The sequence below is a fragment of the Acanthochromis polyacanthus genome, chromosome 20, assembly GCF_021347895.1.
Source record: "Acanthochromis polyacanthus isolate Apoly-LR-REF ecotype Palm Island chromosome 20, KAUST_Apoly_ChrSc, whole genome shotgun sequence".
Taxonomy (NCBI): Eukaryota; Metazoa; Chordata; class Actinopteri; family Pomacentridae; genus Acanthochromis; species Acanthochromis polyacanthus.
The window spans coordinates 2,688,131-2,712,348 of NC_067132.1; the positions used below are offsets into that span (position 1 = coordinate 2,688,131).

The 24,218-nt window shown below is 45.3% G+C and overlaps 2 long non-coding RNA genes across 2 annotated transcripts; one reads left to right on the forward strand and one right to left on the reverse strand.

Moving 5' to 3' along the window:
• Positions 1 to 21,975: 21,975 nt before the first annotated feature.
• LOC127531251 (uncharacterized) lies at positions 21,976 to 22,568 on the forward strand. The gene is made up of 2 exons (XR_007938196.1): positions 21,976 to 22,125; positions 22,229 to 22,568. It is a non-coding gene; the product is annotated as an uncharacterized LOC127531251 (long non-coding RNA).
• On the reverse strand, positions 22,330 to 23,999 carry LOC127531265 (uncharacterized). The gene is made up of 2 exons (XR_007938214.1): positions 23,070 to 23,999; positions 22,330 to 22,986 (listed from the first exon to the last, which is right to left on the reverse strand). It is a non-coding gene; the product is annotated as an uncharacterized LOC127531265 (long non-coding RNA).
• Between the last annotated feature and the right edge of the window lie 219 nt (positions 24,000 to 24,218).

Consider the following 24,218-nt stretch of genomic DNA (forward strand, 5'->3'; position numbering starts at 1 on the left):
CAAAACCCTAGTATCCTGGGCCAAAGCTCTCGTTCTGGTAGTTTCCTTCCAAGTGCTCTGCTTATTGTCTAATCCTCTCTTCCTTGTGCCTCGAGTTAAAGGGGAAATTCGTTTTTTTTCAACCTGGGGTCTGGTTTCATATGTCATTTCATACATGTGAGTGATGGAGAAATGAATTTTCGACATAGTTCCAGTATTTAGCCAGGCAAGCAGCTTAGCAGCTCAGCTAGCAGCTCAGCTAGCAAAAAGTATGGGGCAACTTGCCCCCCCCCTGCATCAAAGTCCGCCCTAATGTGCTTTTTTCCCCACACTGACCAGCTCAAATAGTCTCAACGAGTGTCCCACAACATACTAGAGATGAGAAGTGAACGAAAACCTCCACATTACCCGGCGATCGCTCTTTGTTGTGGTCTGTATCCAAATCTCAGGATGCTAGAAAGCAAATCTCGTTCCGAAATTGCGCGATAGCTCACGCGAGCTATCGCACGATTTCGGAACGAGATTGAAAAAAATCGCAGTTCCCCTTTAAGATCTTCTTCAGTTATCCAGTCATCACAATCAAACTCCAGTCTACAACGGTCTGTGTCAGATACCATGCACGACCTCCTGCATCCCAACCAGTCGGTCAGCTGCCTTCACAGCCACATGCCCTGGTCAGAGCCACACTTCCCAGGGATGCCCAAACCAACCCCTAAACTGCAACAACTTCCTGAACAATCCCTTACCATTTAGACTGTTTTATAATGAAAACCTTAAACTCTGTCACCATTCTGCGTTTCGGATCCATTCCCACATTTAAGTCACTTTAAAGTAAATGTAACCAAAGTGAAAACTGACCTCTTGTTGTTGTGTAGTTATTACATGATAGTAAAATATCCTACAGTGGATCGATGATGACAGAGACCAGTTGACCAGTTTTCATCTTCTCTTCTACCAGGATACAGCATTGGTTTCTTTGACCTACAGCCCAGAACTACCAGACTGTGCAACAAAACCAATGATAAAAAAACTAATACATGGAGATAATGACTGAATGTAAATAACTATTGCAAAAAAAAGACATCCTTTGCATAATGTCAGAATCAGGTTTAAATGTAATGAAAATCCTTAAGAATTATAGGTTTGAGTCTACATTTGATTATGCAGATTTAATCAAGTCAGGTCATTCTAAAAGGCATGTTGCATGTTAAAGGTCAAGGTCAAAGGTCAAAAGTTCTTCATTGTCATATATTCCACATTTGCACATGCCACAATACGAAATTGGACCCTGGTCCCGGTTTCAGCCATAAAGACAATATAAAACACTTCCACTGGGGAGACACATCATCTTGGGTCCCTTAATGCTTCACTGAAAACCAAAAGGTTATTGAAGCTGTTAGGTGGTTCTTCAGTTGATGAGTGTGGGTGACAGACTTTGCAGGTTGACTCCCTCATATCTTTTATTTATCCTTAACTCATTGGCTGCCAGCTGTTTTCAGAGCAAAGAGCCCCCTAGTGCCAGAGTTTTTAAGAATTTTGACAGATTTTTCAAGACCTACAGAATATCAAGTTTTAAGACTACATAAACATTGAAACTATCGAAAGAAAGTGTAGATTCTCTTCTTTCATCAGGAAAAAAGTTTGTTTCTAGCATTTTCGGTTCTAAAGTTATCGCCAGCAGAACATAGGGTCGTTTCAGCAAAAACACCTGTTTTTGACCAAAAAACAGAGATAACGAGCTTTTTGTACAGCGAGGCACATCAGTCACTTTGATGCCAATATTTTTTGGTTTAGTGACATCCCACACAACTGAACAGTTGTTTACTTATATGAAACAACAAAAACAACTCGGAAAAAGCATTTTGAGGTCAACTTTTTAACCTTTTGTTTGCTAAATTGTTTATTTACAAACAAACAACACAAGTCAACATTTTGGTTCAGAACAATACATCTTACAAAATATAAACAATCTATTTTTAGGTGTATGTGTGCGTGTGTGTGTATGTGTGCTCGCTCTAAACTCATCTGACTCGGCTTCATCAGATGAGCTCAAGAGAGCGGTGGTGACGAAACCGAAACCGAAAACTAGCGCGGCTTTGATCGCCAGCGGCTGTTGGCAACGGCACTTTTTGCTGTCGCCCCACCATGGTCACTGTCTTTGTCATTCTTTTGGCCCACCGCAACACTCTCACGTTCCAAAACTCCAGGATTTTCACCGACAAGCTCCGACAGACTATCCTGCAGCCCCCCCAGTCAAAAAACACGATTGACGTCTATAGACGTCATTGGCAGCGAACGTTCGGATTTTAATTGACGTCTATAGACGTCAATGGCAGCGAATGAGTTAATTATCGTTGACCTCAGCAGTATCGTGTGCTGCTGTTAGTGGATTAATCTGTTCATTCAGTCAAAATGCGCTGTAATGCTTTACTAAAGCTCCAGCTTTCTATTCCATTTGTGCCCCAAATGTGTCCTTTGAGATGAAAGCCGAATGATGCAGCATTAATTTCACACATATTTAGCTCTTCTTTCCTCCTTCCAGAAAATCTTGTCTTTTTTCTCCTATGCTCCCACCATGTTCTCTGTTACTTTGTCTCTTTAGAAGTGTAGCAAAACTTATTAGCACTGCCTTGTGTAATTATCATCATTTTTTAAGCAGGTCATTGTATATTTATTTAAAATTAGTTTAATGGAGATTCTGGTGGAATACATGAAATTTTAAGCCACATAAAAAGACACACAAGCTAATGTGCACACATGAAAACTCACTTAAAACAAGTTTATATAACCAAAATCAATTACATAAGTGATAAGGAAACCTCTGCTCCCCCACAAAAGCCTCCACTACTGGTTACTTATTGGTACCCTTCAACCTTGGCCTATGGAATTGCCAGTCAGCCATGAGCAAAACAGAATTTATCCAAACAGTGGTTAATTCTTCAGATATTCAGGTGCTAGCCCTGACTGAAACCTAGATCCGTCCAGAAAACACTGGCTATGTACACCCATCTATCAATTTTGGGCACTAATCACACAGAAACTCTCCAATATTTTGGGCTGTGGGATTCCACATTCCCCAAACATTTGCCTTATTGGTGACCTAACACTAACAGCCTTACCAGACATTCATATCCAACCCACACTCGCAGCTATCGCCATTGCCAAAAAAACTATTTTAGTTAACTGGAAAGATAAGAAAGCCCTCATCATCTTCCATTGGCTGAACCTCCTCACAGAACACATTTCACTGGAGAGAACATCTGCTATCCGGAAAAAACAATTGAACTCATTTAAAGAAAAATGGTCTCCATTTATTAATTCATTAAATATTAATCTATAGCTTCTGCTTGTATGTGGGCATATGCCACTGCCCTCATAAAAAAAATTGTGATACCTGTTCTGTCTGTGTGTATGGTCTAACTTTCCTCTGCTTTATTTCAGTTTATTAACCCTCCAACTCTCAAAGATTGATAGCACCATGGACTTCAAGGCCGTGTGCATGCACTGGTGGTGTCCTTTCCCTATGGTTCCCAGGGTTGCTCTCTGGCTCTGCGGGGTCGGGGTGGCTCGGGTCCCTCTCCCTGGGGGTGGGTGTCTCCGGTGTCTCCCCCATTGAGCTCTGGGTCTGCTGGGTCTACACGCTTTCCCGGGGCCTCGGGGGGGGGTCGGCGGTTGATCTCTTCTGGGGCGCCTGGCTGGTCCTGGGGTTTGGGGTGGGTCGGTCCCTCCGTTGCTCCCCTGTCCCTTTCTGCTCCGCTTCCCTCCTCCTCCCTGCCCGCTCCTCCTCGCCCCTCTTCCTCCCCTGGGGGGGGCCTGGGGCCCTCCGCGGCCGGGGGGTCTGGCGTGGGGTCTCTCTGGGGGCGTGGCTCTGGCTCATCTGGGCACAGGCCTTGATCCTGCCCTGCGTGCCACCACTGGAGTCCAGTTTCTGCTGGCTGGAGGCTTCCGTCCGGGCCTGGTGCTGTCCTGGGGTGTGGTGGGGTGGGTGGGGTCTCGGGGGTGCAGCAGGGTGGTGTGTCTTTGGCGTGCCGGCTCCTGGGTGGACGTGGTGGCTTGTGGCCCTCGCTTCCTTGTGGCGTGGCCTGGTCCCCCCTTCGGGGTGGGGTGCTGCATGCGGCTGGCCCATGTTGGGGCTATGGTGTCTGCCGTGGCGCTGCTCTGATCTGCAGCTTCTGGGGGTTGTTGTGCTGGCTGGGCCAGTTGGCTCGTGTGGGCCCTCCCTGGCCCCTTGCCTCTTGGCTCTGGGGGCCCTCTGCATCAGTACCGGTGATCTTACTACCTGTCTCCCCCACTGCTCTGTCCTCTTGGGCCGGGTCCACACCAGACTGCCTCTTATTGTGCACTTCACATTTTTCACACCTCACTGTAAATAGCAACCTCTAGGCATATATAGGGATACAACAGTTAGGGCCCCAAGGGCAGGTGGGGGCGGGAACGATAGGCACTGTGGTGGGGCGGGTGGCAGGCCTATATGGCCCTGTCTCCCCCTCATCACCCTTTTTCCTGCCTCCCCTGCTCTCCAATCTTTTTTAATGCACCACACACACTCACTTTGGGGGTAGGTCTGGGATGGCTGACGCCTCGCCCAGCCTCCCCACTTTTAATGCACCACATGACACTCAGGGTTACACTATCACGGTGCTGGGATAATGTTTCCTGTCAGGGATCGGGAAACGTATTAATAGGGGAGTAATGGGTGGGTTTCACAGCTATGGCCTCTCTGGTGGGATCCGGCCCCCTTACGGCTATGGGGCGGTGGGGTGTACCATCATCCGTGTCGCTGTGGCTGGGGGTCCCCGGGGCTGGGGGGTTGTGGTCTGTGGGGATTCTCCTGCATGCCCGACGGGTCCCGGCTGTTGCAGTGGCTCTTGGTGGGCTGCGGGGTCTGGATCGGCTGTCCTGGTGGGCGCAGTGGCTGTGGCGCGGGCTGGTGGTGTGTGTTGGCTCTGTCCTGGTGGGGGGGTTGGTTTGCGTCGTGGGATGTGGGGGCCTTGGGTGTGCTGTGCTCGCCCAGGGGCTGGTGCGGGGGGGTATGCGGGGTGCTCCTGCCCTGGGCTGCCTGGGTCGGTTCTGGCGTGCTGGGGGGGGGGGCACCCTGTCAGCCTGGCCCTGCCTTGCCTTGATAGCTGTTCTGGGCTTCGGGGTCCTTCACACTTGCATGTGCATGTTTGTTCAGTTCCCACCAGCTCATGTCGAGTTCCACTGTTGAGAAGGGATGTAACCTGCCAGAATGTGCTGAGACTCTCTCCAGAGTCTAAACTCACACTAAACCCACTCTCCTTTTCTTCAGTATCTTCTTCTGGCCTATTCCACTCTATACTGACATGACACCCACAACTTTGATGTTCAGTACCATTTAGTTATTTATTCATTTGTTTATGTTTTTTGTTTGGTTGTTATTTTTGTTTGTGTGTGTGTGTGTGTGTGTTTGTTTGTCTTATTGATGGGTAATTAATAGTCGGGAATAACACAGCACCTGTTATTCTTCAGCTGTAATAGCACCGCTTGCTAGTCCCTGTCCCTGTCCGTCCTGCCTCGTCCTGTCCACCCTTTGTTTCCCTGCACGTCACCACTGAGGTGTAGCACTGCCCTATGGAGGTATTTCAGGTGCAAAATGTTTGAGCACCTGTAACATCGAATTTGTAGTTGTGTACATTGAATTTGTATGTGTATCAGCAAATCTGATTTCCCACACTCTATGAGTTGTGTACTTGTAAAATAATTTCTTGTGTGTGTCGATTTTTTTTCTTCCCACAAATACAACGCAAAAATACACATTCACAAAATCGTAATTACAGGTGCACAAATCATATTTACAGGTGCACAAATCCTTCTCTACAAGTCACATATTTCAACACTGACACGCTCACATTTTGCACCTATTGTTGCAGCACACTAAGTGCAAAACATACTTGTCCACCTGTATTGTACGAAGTGAAGTTGAGGTGAGAATTTGAATATGTGCAAATCTGAATGTGAACTTGTGCAATAAGTATGTGAAATAATTTTCGTGTTGCGGTGATGGACTGGCTTGGCTCTGTGCCAAATCAAATTTTCAAAATCATCTGGCGGGCCAGATATTATCCCTGACGGGCAAGTTTTGGCCCGCGGGCCGCCAGTTGCCAACCACTGGCCTACACTCTCTCCATCGTGAAATTCCACACCCAGAAGTCGGTAAAGCGACCTCGGACGGAATAAAAACCTCTGATTGGCTGGGCGGGCAAAGCGTCTCTCTGACTGGCCGAAAAGTCTGTCAATCTCAGAGCATAGAATTTATACACAGATCGGATCGTTTTGTAGTTTTGCACCAAATATCTCAGCGGGACCGGAAGTACGATTTCTGATTTGCACCTGTAGATTTCTGATTTGCACCTGTAGAAAACAGAGAATGTGTGACTCGTGGGGAGGATTCGAGTGGTTGTAAGTAGCAATTTGTGTTCGTGTGTTAGGGGACACAGCTATTTTCGTGGTAAATTATTTCACATACTTATTGCACAAGTTCACATTCAGATTTGCACATATTCAAATTCTCACTTCAACTTCACTTCGTACAATACAGGTGCACAAGTATGTTTTGCACTTAGTGTGCTGCAACAATAGATGCAAAATGTGAGCGTGTCAGTGTTGAAATATGTGACTTGTAGAGAAGGATTTGTGCACCTGTGAATATGATTTGTGCACCTGTAATTACGATTTTGTGAATGTGTATTTTTGTGTTGTATTTGTGGGAAGAAAAAAAATCGACACACACAAGAAATTATTTTACAAGTACACAATTCATAGAGTGTGGGAATTCAGATTTGCTGATACACATAGAAATTCAATGTACACAACTACAAATTCAATGTTACAGGTGCTCAAACATTTTGCACCTGAAATACCTCCATACTGCCCTCCCTGGCTCGTTCTTTATTACAGGGAATTGTAATCAAGAATGTCAGCTTAGCTTTCAGGGAGGGCTGGTGATGGTCACACGCATTCACTAAATAATAAAATATTTGGCTGCAAGACTAAAATATGCACTAATCTCATAAAGTGTTGACACCTCTTCCATGGAGTTAAACAATGAGAATAAATGCAGACAAAAAAAGAAAAAAAAACCCAGAAAACACTGCTACACCAGCTACTCTCTCTGCTGACTCCAACTTCTCCCACACACCTCATGCTGCTGGATGGGGAGGTGGTACAGGAGTCCTCACTTCCAAAGAAATGGAAGTTCACTAAGCTTCTAGATGATCCAGAATGCAGCAGCACCTCTGGTTTTCAACCAGCCAAAAGCAGCAGGTCACCCTGCTGTTGGGATCGCTTCACTGTCTTCCAGTTGCTGCTCATATAGAATTCAAAACTCTGACATTTGCATACAAAACTAGAATAAAATCAGCTCCCTCCTACCTGAACTCTCTCATTCAGGTCTACACTCTTTCATACTCACTACGCTCAGCCAACAAAAGCTGCCTGATCTAACCACCACAACAGGGCTGGTCAATAGCTAGGCTCTTCTCCTCTGTGGCTCCCCAGTGGTGGAACAAGTTCTCAAACTCTTCAATCTGCAGAGTCCCTCTCATTCTTTCAGAAAAGACTAAAGATGTTCTTCACTGAACACCTCTGCACTTGACAGACTGCCTGTCATGGCGCCTCCCTCTCCTGCTCCGCACTCGGCCTGATTAGGAGCGGCTGGGCTGGAGCACAGCTGCCGCAAATCAGTGATCAGCGCAGCATAAAGGCCTGGCTCTCTCCACTGCTCCTTGCTGGATCATTACACGCCGCACTCCACCACACGCACGTTGCTATCTGGACTCTATTCCCTCGTGGATTACCTTGCCTGCTCCGTATCGCCTCCTCACCCCGGAATCACTCGTCCTCTCTGCACCCCTCCTCCGTCTGCTCCAGTCTGCTTGCTCCTCTGTCCTCGCCACATCTCCGCCACCGGCTCCCTCAGCTCTGCCCCCACCACCTCGTCTCCAGATCCCCCGGACACTCTGTGAGTCACCTCTCTCCCTGTTAGTTTAGTTTAGCCCCCACCACGGCCCCGCGCCGTCGCCCTCAGTTCCTTTAGTTACCCCGTTCAGTTTATTCCCGTGCCTCCCATATGGAGAGCTTTTGTGTTCTGTTTTGTTCTTAAAATCAATTTTAAGTTAACCTGCCTGCCTGCTTGCCTGCTGCTTGGGTTCAACCGCCAAGTCCTGACACTGCCAGAAACAAACAAAAAAATAACAATTCCTATTACTTTCTGCACTGCATATTGGCACCAAGGTCCTATCATACTTGAACTTGTTTTATGGCACTTATTCCGCTTGTTCAGTCATGACTAGATCCCTGCTTGTGTTGTACCTACCCCCAGATGTACATCGTCTTGGCTAAAAGGGTCTGCTAAATTAAATTCTAGAATTATTGCAAGTGATTGTTGCATGAATGCAAAGACAAATAAATGGTTCATCAATCCCATCCATTGCACACCTATGAGGGGAAGATATGATTCCTACACCATTGGTATTAATGTACTGCTGTAAAGTGTCTTGTGTTAGAACTAACTTGGTCTTGTTACATTCCACAACAAAGCCTTAGTAAGCGCCAACACTGATGTTGGGTGATAAAATTAATCCCTAAGATGTAACTGATCCGCTAGATTCTGTCGCAACATACCGGGAAAGAGCATTTGGACTCATTCATTTGTATGCATGCACACAAACTTTAACAAAAAGACTTGAATCACTAAACAAAAGTCAAGCAGTGAAAGTGTACCTGATTTATGATGTGTGTCTACTATTGGAGTAACGGACAATGTTAGCAGTTGTCTAACAATGAAAAATACACTTTCAAAGTTTTAATCCTGTATATAATATCTGTATCATCTATTACAGATGTAGTGTATTACCACATACCAAATATTCATCTAAAAATCATTGAGCTTTTTTACAGTAAATTCTCATCATTTTCTTTAACATAAAATTGTGTTTGGTGACCAGTTTCCCCCCAAGGGTGGTCACATACCAAAAACAGAATGGTTTGAAATGACCAAAGTGCACATGATAAGTTGTGTAATGATAAAATAACACTTCATTAAATGAAAGCATAAAAAAATCATCCAGAAATCTTATCCCCACATATGTTGAAATCATGCACACACTTGTATTATCAGTGATAAAGCATTCTGATTATTTACTAAAGCAAAATGGAGTAAGTAAAAATTCTGCACTGAAAATGTTGCCGGTACAGAAGTACTGTGCATGTAAATTTGCACAAAACTGAGGTTGTTGTATTTGGTCCTTAATACCTCAGAAACACAAATCTAACCAGATAATTACTCTGGATGGCATAGCCTTGGAGTCCAGTTATTTTGATCAGAATATGTAGTTCAGCATACACACAAAACTAGTTTGTACTGGCAGAGATTTTGGTGAGATGACACACACCAGACATTCAAAATAAAACTCTGATATTAGATTAATTACTAGATTATCTTCATAGTTATCAAATTTTATATTGGAACGATGAAAACCTTGAGGGACACCGATAGACTTCTTGTCTCCAGGAACAAACTGTCCAAAAATGTTCCTGCATGAAGCACTGAAATCTCACTAATTGCATGGTGCTATTTTTATTTAATCTGTTAAGTGTGAAATGTTCCAATTAAAATGTCTCTGTAATTCCTTTTTGTAGTGAAACAAGCCAGCTGCTTCTTTGTATAAACCCTCTTGGTAAATGATCTGCCTTTCACTGCTAACATTTCACCACAACCTGACACCCCAGTCTCCTATTTCCACACTCTGCAGTGAGCCACGGGCTGCACGAAGTAGCATATACTTCCATTTTTGGAAGAACCACCAGGGATAAGTTAGTTATTGCAGTGGGATCCAGGACATTCAGGGCTGCTCATAAATATGGACTTGGACTATTTCAAGAGAATGATTATTTATTTAACACTAATGAACTGAGCCATGTGTTTTTCTACTATTTTCCCAGTGTTCTATTTTTTGCCTCTCAAGTTTTGTTACTGCTAACGCTCTGCTGAGCTGGACAAGTTCTAGACAGGTACAGTCATGGAAAAATGATTAGACCACTCTCATTTTCTTCAGTTTCATCTTCATTTTAATGCCTGGTACAACTAAAGGTACGTTTGTATGGACAAATATTAATGATAACAACAAAAAAAGATCATAGAACATTAATTTCTGAGCTAATATCAGACATTTTCCATGGTTTTCTTGATATTAGCCACAGTTATTTAAGTTCTTCCATCAATATCTGTGGCATTGTTCTGCCAAAAACAGTCTTGTCTCTTCATGTATCTTAGCATGCTCTCCACCAGCTTCTGACATTGTTCTGCTGTCAGAGCAGCCCTTTCCTGTTGCACTAATTCAACTAAATTAGTTGAATTAGTGCAACTAATAGAATTCAACCTCGGGGGGGTTGTGGTTCTTCATTTTGAGTTTTATGATTTTCCACAGGTTTTCAGGTGGATTTAGATCTGGTGATTGAGCAGCCAAGGCATGGTTCCAGTGTTCTGGTTCTCCATCCAGGCTTTAACTGACCTTGCCTTGTTGGAAAATCCAGTCATTGGAGGCAGGAAAGAGTTTTCCAGCTGATGGAAGAAGACTGTTTTCAAGAGTAGACCCAAACATGACCTGGTTCAATTGCCCTGTTCCACCCAGACTGAAACAACCGTAGATGGTCACTGATCCACCCCCATGTTTTACTGTAGGGGCAGACAGTCTGGTTTGTACCTTCTCCAGGCTTCCTCCTAACCAGTAAGTTGGCTGGAGTGGGCATCGACTGAAAATTGGATTCATCACTGAAGGGAATCCTTGTGATCCCCAGCAAAGAGTAATGGGGCTTTCCTCTGCCTTTCCTTGATGAAGGGCTTCTTCTTGCTCTGTGTGACTTCAGACCAGTTTCAACAAGTCGCTTTCCAACTGACCTTGTCAAACAAGTCACATTTCTGCACAGTTTCCTCTCATTTTTAAGGTCCCTGGAGGTCTGAGGATGATTCCTGACACAGGAACAGATGAGTGATGGTGATCTGGTGGTAGAAAGACGTTTCCTATTGTGACCAGCTAGCAGTTTGGTAAAACCATGTTGAGCTTGTTTTTTTTCTTGGTATAATGAACCACTGTCTTGGAGATCTTCAGTTTTTTCGCTACCTGTCTCTCACTCATGTCAATTTCCTTTTTTTTGTTGTTTTTGTCTGCATTTATTCTCATTGTTTAACTCCATGGAAGGGGTGTCAACACTTTATGAGATTAATGCATATTTTAGTCTTGCAGCCAAATATTTTATTATTTAGTGCATGCGTGTGACCATCACCAGCCCTCCCTGAAAGCTAAGCTGACACTCTTTATTACATTTCCCTGTTTAAGAGCCAGGGAGGGCAGTGCTACACCTCAGTGGTGATGTGAGGGGAAACAAAGGGGTGGACAGGACGAGAGGGGACGGACAAGGACAGGGACTAGCAAGCGGTGCTATTACAGCTGAAGAATATCAGGTGTTGTGTTATTCCCAACTAATAATTACCCATCAATAAGACAAACAAACAAACACATACACAAGAGAACAGAAAAACAAACAAACAAACAATAAATAAATAAGTGAATAATTAGCCAGACAGTACTGAACACCATAGTTGTGGGTGTCATGTTAGTATAGAGTGGAATGGGCCAGAAGATACTAGAGGAAGATACTAGAGAAAAGAGAGAGGGTTTCGTGTGAGATTAGACTCTGGAGAGAGTCTCAGCACATTCCGGCGGGTCCCATCACTGCTCAACAGCAGAACTCGACAGGAGCTGGCGGGACCTGAGCAAACATGCACATGCAAGTGTGAAAGACCCCGAAGCCCAGAACAGCCATCACAGCAATGCAGTGCCAAGCCGACAGGGCACCCACCCCACAGGCCGAGCAGCCACGGGGCAGCGCCCCCAGAGAGCAACCGGGGCCACCGCGTACCACACGGACCCCGAAGGCAAGAGGGTGCAGCCGCCGACACCCCCAGCATGCCAGACCGACCCAGGCAGCCCGGGGCAAGAGGACCCACCCGCCACCCAAACCCCAACCCCACCCGCCCCAGCCCCCACCAAACCCCCACACCCCACCATCCCACCCGCCCACACCCCACCCACCCCCCATCCCCAGGGGGGGCCGACGGCCCCAAGCAGCCAGGTAGCCAGACACAGGGGCAGAGCGCCCCACCGAAGGGACGGCAACCAGCCCATCACCGGGCAGGCCGCCACCGGAGGCCGGCCAGAGGGAACCGGAGCCAGGACCCAATGCAAGACCAGAGGGCAAAAATGGACAGAGCGGTGGGGCCCGGCAACGCCAATGGGGGGGTACCCCGCATACCCACCCGCACCAGCCCCCGGGCGAGCACACCAAGGCCCCCACATCCCGCGACGCGAACCAACCCCCCACCAGGACAGAGCCACCACACACAACCAGCCCACGCCACAGCCACAGCACCCACCGGGACAGCCAATCCAGATCCCGCAGCCCAGCAAGAGCCACCGCACCAGCCGGGACCAGTCGGACACGCAGGAGAACCCACACAGGCCACGGCCCCCCGGGCCCGGGGGCCCCCAACCACACGGATGATGGTGCACCCCACCGCCCCATAGCCGTACGGGGGGCCAGATCCCGCCAGCGAGGCCATAACTGTGAAACCCACCCATTACTCTCCTATTAATATGTCTCCCGATCCCTAACGGGAAACATTATCCCAGCACCGTGATAGTGTAACCCTGAGTGTCATGTGGTGCATTAAAAGTGGGGAGGTTGGGGGGGCGTCAGCCAACCCAGACCTACCCCCAAGGTGAGTGTGTATGGTGCATTAAAAGAAAAGATTGGAGAGCAGGGGAGGCAGGCAAGAGGGTGATGAGGGGGAGACAGGGCTGTATAGCCCTGCCACCCGCCCCACCACGGTGTCCATTGTTCCCACCCCCACCTGCCCTCGGAGCCCTAAATGTTGTGTCCCTATATGTGCCTAAAGGTTGCTATTTACAGTGAGGTGTGAAAAATGTGAAGTGCACAATCAGAGGCAGTCTGGTGTGGATCCGGCCCAAGAGGACAAAGCAGTGGGGGAGGCAGGTAGCAAGACCACCGGTACTGACGCAGACGGCCCCCAGAGCCAAGAGGCAAGGGACCGGGGAGGGCCCACATGAACCAACTGGCCCAGCCGGCACAAGAACCCCCCGGGAGCTGCAGATCAGAGCAGCGCCCCGGCAGGCACCATAGCCCCAACACAGGTCAGCTGCACGTGGCACCCCACCTCAAAGGGGGGGACCAGGCCATGCCACAAGGAAGTGAGGGCCGCGAGCCGCCACGCCCACCCAGGAGCCAGCACGCCAAGGACGCAGGGCGCCCACCCCGCAGCGCCCCCGAGACCCCACCCATCCCACCACACCCCTGGACGGCACCAGGCCCGGGCGGAGGCCCCCAGCCAGCAGAAACTGGACTCCAGTGGGGGCACGCAGGCCAGGATCAAGGCCTGTGCCCAGGTGGGCCAGAGCCACCCCCCCAGAGAGAACACCCAGCCCCCGCGCCAGACCGCCCGCCCACAGAGGGCCACCGGCCCCCCACGGGAGAGGGGCGAGGAGCGGCAGGCAGGCAGGAGAGGAGGGAGGAGGAGGGTAGCGGAGCAGGAAGGGACAGGGGAGCAACGGAGGGGTCGACCCACCCCAAGCCCCAGGACCAGCCAGGCGCCCCAGAGGAGATCAGCCGACGACACCCCGAGGTCCAGGGAGAGCGTGCAGACCCAGCAGACCCAGAGCACAACGGGGGAGACACCCGAGACATCCACCACCAGGGAGAGGGGACAAGCCACCCCGACCCTGCAGAGCCAGAGAGCAACCCCGGGAACCATAGAGAAAGGACACCACCGGTGCATGCATACGGTCTTGAAGTCCATGGTGCTATCAATCTTTGAGAATTGGAGTGTTAATAAACTGAAATAAAGCAGAGGAAAGTTAGACCATATGCACAGACAGAACAGGTATTACCATTTTTTTTAATAATGGAGGCAGTGGCATACGCCCACATACAAGCAGGAGCTATAGGTTAATATTTAATGAATTAATAAATGGAGACCATTTTTCTTTAAATGAGTCCAATTGTTTTTTCCGGGTAGCTGACGTTCTCTCCAGTGAAATGTGTTCTGTGAGGAGGTTCAGCCAATGGAAGATGTTGAGGGCTTTCTTATCTTTCCAGTTAACTAAAATAGTTTTTTGGCAATAGTGACAGCTGCAAGTGTGGGTTGGATATGAATGTCCGGTAAGGCTGTTAGCGTTAGGTCACCAATTAGGCAAATGTTCGGGGAATGTGGAATCCCACAGCCCAAAATATTGGAGAGTTTCTGTGTGATGAGTGCCCAGAATTTATAGACAGGTGTACATAGCCAAAGAGCGTGAAAATATGTGTCAGCCATGTTTTGGGTGCATTGAGTACATGTGTCTGAGTTTGAGAAGCCCATTTTAAATAATTTATATTGGGTTATATGCGTTCTATGAAGAACCTTAAATTGGATCAGTTGTAAGTTGGTATTTTTTGTCATTTTAAATGTGTTTTCACAGATCTGGGTCCAAAAATCAAAGTCAAAGGATTTGGACAAGTCTTCTTCCTATTTGTGAGTTGGTAGGTGAATAGACTCTGTCTTTGAGAGTAAACTATAAATTTTTGAGAGGTTCTTCTTGTTTCTTGGAGACAGTTTCATAATGTATTTGACAAATTCAGGTGGCTGTAAATCAGTTGGCTGTGGATTAGACTGAAGCGATGGAATTCTACTTGTAAGCATCTTCTTTACCTGTAGGTAGTGGAGGAAGTTTCCATTTCTTATTTCAAATGTTTGGAATAAGTTTGTATATGTCCTAAATATGTTATCATCAAAAAGGTGGTGGAGGTGGGTGACTCCTCTCTCTGCCCACGTCCTGAAATAAAGAGCTATTTTATTGTTTGCAAAATCAGGGTTGTGCCAGATTGGGGAGAGTATGCTGGGTTTTAATTGGGAGCCTGTGACCTCCAACGTTTTTCACCAAGCAGACAAGGTGGAGGCGATCATTAGGTTCTTGAAGCAGGAGTGATGTTTAAGGGCAGAAGTGATAAAGGGCAGGTCAGAGATTTTGATGTGGTTACAATCTAATTGTTCTAGTTCCAGCCAGGAGTTATATTCTACATGTGGATGAATCCATTTGGTGATATACTGAAGTTGGTTGGCTAAGTAATAATACATGAAGTTGGGGGCTCCCAGTCCCCCTTCTGATTTATTCCTCTGGCGGGTGGCCAGACTGATTTTAGCCTTTTTGTTCTTTGAATAGAATTTACCAATGGCAGAGTCTAACGATTGAAACCACTTTGATGTGGGTTTCAATGGAATCATGGAAAAGAGGTAGTTGATTTTAGGTAATATTTTCATTTTAACTGTAGCTATTCGTCCCAAGAGCGAGATAGGGAGGTTATTCCATCGCCTTAGATCATCACAGACTTTGTCCAAAAGTGGGGTGTAGTTCAGGTGAACTAGCTCTGAGAGTTTGGAGGAAATATTTATGCTCAGATATCTGATGTTGCCAGTAGGAATAGAATAATTCGAGGTTTGGACTGTGGGATTCCATGAGTTTTCTGTTAAAGGTAATATGATTGATTTTGACCAGTTGATGGAGTAGTCTGAAAGACCTGAGAAGGTTGTAATGAGGTTAAATACTTCCTTCACTGAGGTTTTCGGTTCTTGTAGGTAAAGTAAAATGTCATCTGCGTATAGGTTAATTTTGTGTTCAGTCTCCAAAGCACAGATACCTTTGATATCAGTGCTCTGACGTATAGCTGCTGCTAATGGTTCAATAAAAATCGCAAACAATAAAGGAGAGAGTGGGCATCCTTGTCTCGTTCCCCTTTGCAAACTGAAACTTTGTGAAGTGATCCCATTAGTGGTTACTGTAGCCTTGGGTGAGTAGTACAGGGCTGATATCCACTGGATAAACGACTCTCCGAAGCCAAATTTGCGGAGCACAGCGAAGAGAAAGGACCAATTGACTTTGTCAAAGGCTTTTTCTGCATCCAGTGACATAACGATAGCTTCTTTATTGTGGTGTTGTGTCAGAGAGATTAGATTAAGAAGTCTTCTGATATTGTTGGTGGAGTGTCGGCCATTTATGAAACCTGTTTGATCATGGTGGATCATTGACGGGATAATTTTCTCCAACCTAGAGGCGAGTGCTTTAGAGATAATTTTGATATCAGTGTTGATGAGTGACAGAGGTCGATAGCTGGAGGGAAGTGTAGGGTCTTTGTCTGGTTTCAATAATAATTTAATTGCAGCTGTATTCATATGTGAACTTATATAACCATTATTTTTAATCTCTGTCACTGTCCTGAAGAACAGGGGTGCTAACATTGACCAGAATTGTTTAAGAAATTCAGCAGGGAAGCCATCAGGACCAGGTGCCTTGCCTGCTGGCATACTGTCTAATGCACACTGCAACTCTTTGATAGACAATGGAGCATCTAGTGTGTCTCTGTAATCTGATGTTAATTCGGGCAAGTTTAGATTGTCAAGAAAGTTATGAATATCTTCTTCGTTTGGGTTGACTGTTGATGAGTATAAGCTTCGGTAAAAATTATAGAAAGTCTGATTAATTTCCTGCGGTGACTGAGTGTATTTTCCTGAGGGATCCTGAATTGCTGTTATGAACGATTTTTCTTTATTGCGCTGGAGTTGGTTCGCAAGAAATTTTCCTGTTTTATTGTTGTGTTCAAAATTATTATATCTCAGCTGTTGTAATAAGAACTCTGTTTTCTTTGATAAGATATTATCGAGTTTTAGTTTAACATTTTGTAGTTCAGACCATAATTGATCACTTGGATTTATTGCATAGTTCTCTGTAAGTTCTTTAATTTTTTCCTCAATTTCTTCCTGTAGTTGTTGATCCTTTTTTTTCTTGTATGAGGAGTACGATATTATTTTGCCTCTGATTACGGCTTTTCCAGTTTCCCAAAGTAAACATGGAGATACATCATTGAAGTCATTGTTTTTTAGAAAGTCTGCCCACTCACTTCTTATTATTCGATCAAATTCATGGTCTTCGAGTAGAGAGATGTTTAGGCGCCATGTCTGAGGAGGTTTAGGGATGGAATCTGTTTGCAGGCTGAGAGATATTGGTGCATGGTCGCTGATAATGATTGGGTGAATTTTAGTAGTAGCTTTGTGTGCGATAGAGTTATTTGAGAGGAAAAAGTCAATTCTTCAAAATGTTTGGTGCACCTGAAAGAAAAAAGTATAGTCCCTCTTTGTTGGGTTTTTGAGTCTCCAGACATCTTCTCGTCCAAAATCTTTCATATAATCCTGCATGACTTTTGCTGATTGTGGTTGTTTTGCATGTATTGGACTATGAGATCGATCTAGTGACGGGTTTAATACTATGTTGAAGTCGCCACCGATAATGGTTGTTGAGTTAGCAGATAAGTCTGCTAAGTGGGAGAAAACCACATGAAAGAAGGCTGGATCATCATTATTTGGGGCGTACAGATTAACAATTGAATATAATTTATTAAAGATTGTTGCCTGGATAATAATATATCTGCCCTCTGAGTCTGTTATTGTGCTATTTAAAGTGAATGGTACTCTCTTATGGATTAGAATGAGACCCCTCTTTGTCTGCTGTTATAACAAGATGAAAAGATGATGATATAATTCGAATCTAATAGAGATTTTTCTTCTGATTCTACTAAATGCGTTTCTTGGAGGAGCAAAAGATCTGCTTTTCATTTAGAGACATAATCCATAATTTTAACTCTTTTTGTTTGTGAGCGTATGCCATGAACATTCCAGGCTACAATATTTAACTTGAACATAAAGAGAGAAGTTCAGTCATTGAATAAGTAGCAATATAGAGTATCGTCTGTGTGTGTCCTTGTGAGCTGTTTGTTGCTGTCTGTGAGCTGTGGGTGTTGGAGAGCGATGTACATAGCAAGTCAGGATCTATATATACATTATATAATAGCACAACATTGCCTACAACATTATCAACAAACACATTATAAAACATAGAAGCACAATAAACATGAGGGGTACATAGGGTGTAAGTGAAAATGAGGGGGGTGAGTGTGTGAGAGGGGGAGAGGGGTAAAGGGAAACATATAAAGAGGGAGAGAGAGAAAAGTAGTAGGAGGAGGGGGTTCTCCAGTGGGGAGTGTAGATAGGGAGGGTGACATATTTACATTTATGTGATTTTGATTTTTTTTTTTTTAATTACGTTTTCTAAACTGAATTAATAAGTGGTATACTAAGTGTTTAAGTCTTTATTATCATTATTATCATTATTATTATTAGAAGAGCCAGGGGGTAATGGACGTTTCCCGAAATAGCTGCCCATCTATGTATAGTTTGTCTACAACTAGTGCAGTCCGTTTACCTTTCTGCCTGTGTTCTTTCATGATGGGGTATAAAACTCATGTCAATTTCCAACAATGCCAAGATGGCTGCCTTTGTGGCTTCACATAATTCTTTAGTTTTAGGCGTTATATGAGAGCTGACAACTTCTGAGTTGTGCTTGGAAAGTACTCTAGACCAGCGTTTCTGAACTGGTGGGTCGTGACCCAAAAGTGGGTCGCAGACCTGCTTTCAGCGGGTCGCAGGCCTTTGCCTGGGGAAAAAATGCGAAGTATAAAATTGAGTGTCATTCATACGTAACCGTCTCGAACCCTCGCTGGTCTGGACACACCAACCGGACAGCTCAGCAGCTCTCGGGCTGTGGGCTCACCAAGCTGGTCGTAGGTGAAGAGACATCTGGGCTGTCGAGCTTTGACCGGTCGAGCAGGGCGTGGCTCAGGCACTTCCTCTTAGGAGTCAGATGAGGAGGTTTCTGGCTCAGGATCAGCTTCTGGGGTGACCACTTGAGCTCTCTCCACAGGTGCAGTTCTCTGCTCAGGCTGTCTGGGTGTGGGCACTCTGGGCTGGAATTCTCTCGCAGCAAGGTTGAGTTGCTGGAGAACAGGACTTGGTGGCATGAAGAGATAGTAATCTTCATCACTAGAGCTCTCTGTGTCTGCAGGCTGGGTGTTACATTTCTCTTATTTCTCTCTGGTGACATCCTGGCTCTTCTGCTTCTCCTTTTAGGGCTGGCGACGACAGGAGTGAGATCAACCAGATAAGGACAAGGTAAGAGTAAGTTTCTATGCCGCACACGTTTTCTTCCTGCAGTGTTCAGAGGCTCAACAACATAGACAAACTTCCAGGACCTTTGCTCTCTCTCACCACATGGACTGCACCCTCCCAGTAACTTCGGAGTTTCCCTGGAAAGTAGAGCTCCAAGCACGTTGGTTGTAGTAGTCTCACCCTCTTTTTGCAGACTTCCTCATGTTTTTCAGACCAATATCATATGCTTCCTGCATCGCTGCTCTCCACTTATCAGCATAGCCAGTAAAGGTCTGTGTTTCTGTGTCACTGGGCTTCTGTGGAAACAGTAAATCAACAGGGAGGGTTGGTTCACATCCAAAAAGCAAGAAGAAAGGAGAGTGGCCAGTTGCCTCATGGATGGCAGAGTTGTAGGCATGAACTACTTTGTTGAGATCCTCCTTCCATCTTGTCCTCTCCGTTTCCTCCAAGGTCCGCAACATACTAAACAGTGTCCTATTATACGGTGGCCGAGACCCGCCATCGCTGCAAATAAAAGAAACGCTGCAAACAAAAACAAACGCCGCTGCAAATAAAAAGAAATGCTGCAAACAAAAACAAACGCCCCTGCAAATAAAAAGAAACGTTGCAAATTAAAAAAAGCCACAACGGAAGTGGATTAGTGGATTATTTTGAGAGGGGTCTGGCTGCAGACCTCCACTCTCAGGACCCTTCCTTTTTGCCGATACACCGGTGTGAGAAGAAGAAGAAACAAGAACAGGAGTACGACTTGGAAAACGAACGAGAAAGTAAGTGAAAATGTTAGTGTTTAATGTCACTACGTCTAATTTTTAATGTGTTATCTGGTTAGGCCATGTAGCCCCAGGTTTGAAGGTTTGAAGTTGAACTGGAGGATGCCGGTGTGTTGTTAGCTTCAGCTAGCGAGAGGACAATTGAGTTTGGTAACTTTACTCCAATATGCAGCAAAACACAGTTACATTTACCACCCCACGCTCTCACTCCAGAGCAGTGTCTACCCCAGACAAACACACAGATTCTGTCACGGTACGGGTGTGTGAACCCAAGCAGCAGGCGCAGACAGAGAAATGAAATGAACAATGATTTAATAAAATAAGAACACAAAAACAGAAACAACTCTTAACAACAGAGGCAGAAGAGAAACAACAAGGAGGAGAAAATAACTAAACTAAACAAAGGGCGGACCCAAAGGTCGAGGTAAAAACTAAGATAAACAGAACTAAACTAAACAAAGGACCCGAAGGCCGATAACAAACGAAACATAAAACTAACTAAATAAACGGAATTTGGCTTACAGGCTGTCCAGAGTGTGAGATGGAGGAGGGCAGAGCTGACAGAACCAGAGGGGAAGAGTGACAATGGCTGGAAAGGGCAAGATTGTCCAGAGCGTCGTGAATGTTATCCAGGGAAGGAAGCAGAGTCCAGGGGGTGATGTCTAAGAAACAGCAAACGGCTTAGAGCAGGTAGCAGGGTGTGTGGCGTGGCGGGGAGTAGGAGTCAATAATGCAGTGTCGGGTTGTACAAGGAGACAGGCTTAAATGCTGCACTGATTGTTCATTAGTCTCTGCTGTGATCTCCGCACAGCCGCTCCTCATCAGGTTGACGAGCTGGCTCGCTGCAGCCAAAGGGGCGTGACAGATTCGGTCCTGGCTAGATTTGCGCCCCGGGTGAACCATCCTTTGCTGCCGGCGCCCGTCCGCCCGAGCGGACAGAATGAATGAGTCCGGAACGAAAACCCATCCAGGTGGAAACAACTGACGGCTAAATGGTTCCGGCAGCTTATTACTGTTGTTGTTGTTGTTGTTGTTGTTTTTATCATTAATAATCATGCTAACAATAATCTAAGGCGTGGGTAACAATAGTTATTTGGATGAATGTGAAGTTGAAGCTGTATGAGGTGGCCAGGGACTTTTGAGAAAGTACCAGATTGAATCTTAAACTTTACTGTCTTTGCTTTGTCATTTACCAGGGGCCTGTTTCATGAAGCAGGTTCAAGAAACTCTGAGTTTCTTCCGCAACTCTGAGTTGATCTACTCTGAGATAGAAAACTCTGAGTTTTCGGTTTCACAACGGCTGATATGAGTTGGGTTAATCAACTCGGAGTAGGTTGACCCGGAGTTACGTGCGTGCACCGCAACTCTGAAAAGACAGCATCAATGGAACCCCGATTTGACGAGTCACCATGGAAACGGGGAAGCAAAAGGCTGCGTTTTTGAAATGGAAGTTTTTAACGCGCTCATATGGCGAGTTTGAACACGTTTTTAGAAAGAAGTGCAACACCGCTGCAGCTGCAAAAGAGAGAGAGACGGCGTGGAGAACAGCCCGGATCAATGCGTAAGTTTAAATGTAATCCTTTGTAATCGTAATAATATTACAGGGAATAACTGTCTGAATGGTAGCCTAGTAAGTTATTTCATTTAGGTGAAATCTCGCGCGGCAGCAGCTTAAGATGAAATATAAAAACATTGTTCAAACAGGTCAGACCTCGGCATTATCTCATGGAGGTACTTCATGTTGATCATGTTTTACATTGTAAAGTAGCCTAAATATTAAGTGGCTGTTTGACTGTGCAGTTGTTTTATCCACACATAGCCTAAATGTCTGCATCCATATCATGTCCTGTTAAATAATTAAGCCTATTTAAACTAACATAGACTTCTGCTCAGCCAACAGAAAGAAAGCAGATGCCTGTAAAACGGGTGGAATAAAAGGTCATGGATATATATCTATCTATATCTATATCTATATGTATGTATGTATATATATATAGATAGATAGATAGATAGATAGATAGATAGATAGATAGATAGATATATACATGATTATTTAGTTCTCTTTTGTGTCTTTTTTGTCTTATGGCCCCTTCACACCACAGACCTTGTAACTGTAAGTAGGCAACACTCCAAAGATTTATCCAAATGGTAGTTTAAGTTTACTGAAACATGTCACTGATCTAGGATGAAGAGGATGAAACTGTGTCTGCTGCCTTTACAGAGGGGGATCCAGAAAGGCATACAGAGGTATGTTACTGATAGTTCTCTTCTCATTCACATTTTGGGTGGAATATAGAGTGTGACATTTAGCCTACACTGAAGTGTTGCACATTCTCATCTTTTTTAACAGAGCATGGCTGGACAGCAGCAGGATGGTTCCTCAGCTTCCACTGCACAGACTGACACAGTGAGATGGATGTTCAGGAAACACCAGAGGTTCATTCTGTGGAATTCATGTGCAACTGTATAATTTAATGTCCTCTATGTATTCCCAGTTATCAGTAAAACAGATTTACAAACTGCATTTGCTGAGAAAAATCCAAAAAACAGATTAGGAGGGCAGATCTGGAAATTGAAATACTGGAGCACAAGTTAGAGGTGGTGATGGTCACAGGAGAATTATGTTAACTACTGGAACATGAACTGAACTATCTCTTTTATTTGTAGGAAATAAAGAAGAGCAAATGAAATGTGTATCATGTCTTTATTTGCTGTGGTGGTGATGACGGTGACTTAAACTCTAAAGTGATTATTGCATACGGTGTCTCTGACTGCTCTGCTGTCCTGGATAGCTGCAGGTGGATGGGCTCATCATCTGGGTCTTCAGTTTTTAGGGCAGGGTGTTGTTCTCCTCTAATAGTGGTAATATTATGAAGAACAACACATGCCACAGTAATATCACAGGCCCTCTCAGGGGTCACCCTGAGGAGACGTAGGCTCTGGAAACGGGCTTTCAGCAGGCCTATGGTCATCTCCACCCGGGCTCTGGTCCTGCAGTGAGTCCGGTTGAAGTTCTGTTGGGGGCCTGGTTCAGGGTCAGGGTATGAGGTCATCAGCCTGGGTTGGCATGGTAACCCCTGTCACCCAGCAGAAGGCCATCAAACTCTCCTGTAATGTATAGTGGATACATCAGAGCATATTAAAGGAGAGAGACAAGAGAATTCTATTGTGAAAATCTTTAGGCTGCTGACCACGCTGCAGTCTGTTGCTCAGGTTAGACTCTCCATAAATCCTGGAGTCATGAACAGACCCAGACCATGTGGCCTCCACATTATAAATGATGTATGCAGCATCACATTTGATCAGGACAGTGCAGAGAATGACAGATGTTGAACTATGATGCAGTCTTTAACATTTAGAAACAGTAGTCAGTCTACCTGTAGCCTACCTGCACATTTATGAGAATGGACTTCCTGTTCATGATGTGAGGGAGCTGTGATGGGGATGTGTGTGCATCTATGCAGCCAATCACACTGGGAAATCCTAAAAGAAATTAAAATGACTAATCCCAGTCTGAGGCTGCAGCACAATGTCATTAACAGAATACGATTTAAAATGAATTTAACAGATCTCTACATCATTCACCTGCAATCCTGTGGAACTCCTCCTTGATGTTCTGACAGGTTTGTGTCCAGGAAAACCACAATGACGAGTAAAAGTCGTTTCAGAGCCAGGAAAACTTTTCTGACTGTCCTGCATACAGTTGTCTTACTCTGCATCTCTGACATCATATAAAAACTTCCATTTGCAAAGAACCACAGCACAACACACAAAATATCTGCTGGATGTGAGAGCATGACTGCGGCTGGTAATGTAAATGTAAGGACGGATTAGGTTGTTTATGTAGATTATGGACTTGAAACGATTACGAAACGGTACCGCTCAAACCGATAATTGTCCGGAAATGCGAGAACATTTATGCTCGGTCTGATAACAATCTACGGACGAATATTTAATTATCTGTGCAGTAATGCTGCTCCTTTATCCACTGGATCGTTAATAAAAGCTGTTCTACGCCAAAACTCGCTCGCTTACTGACTGAATGAATGAGGAAATGAAACAGCGTGTGTTCCTGAAAGAGGGCGGAGACAGAGAGAAACTCGAGGTTTTCTCAGATAAACCTGCTGGCGAGCAGGTTAGAGTCATAGAGTCTGTTACTGCGGTAACTGACTGAGAGTTTAAGTTACCCCTCTTTGTGAAACAGGCTAGAGTTACCCCGCATTCCCTGGTTAGAGTTACCTCGCTTCGTGAAACGGAAAACTCTGAGTTTCCCTCATTTCAGGGTTAACAAACTCAGAGTTTTCACTAAACCTGCTTTGTGAAATAGGCCCCAGGTCTAC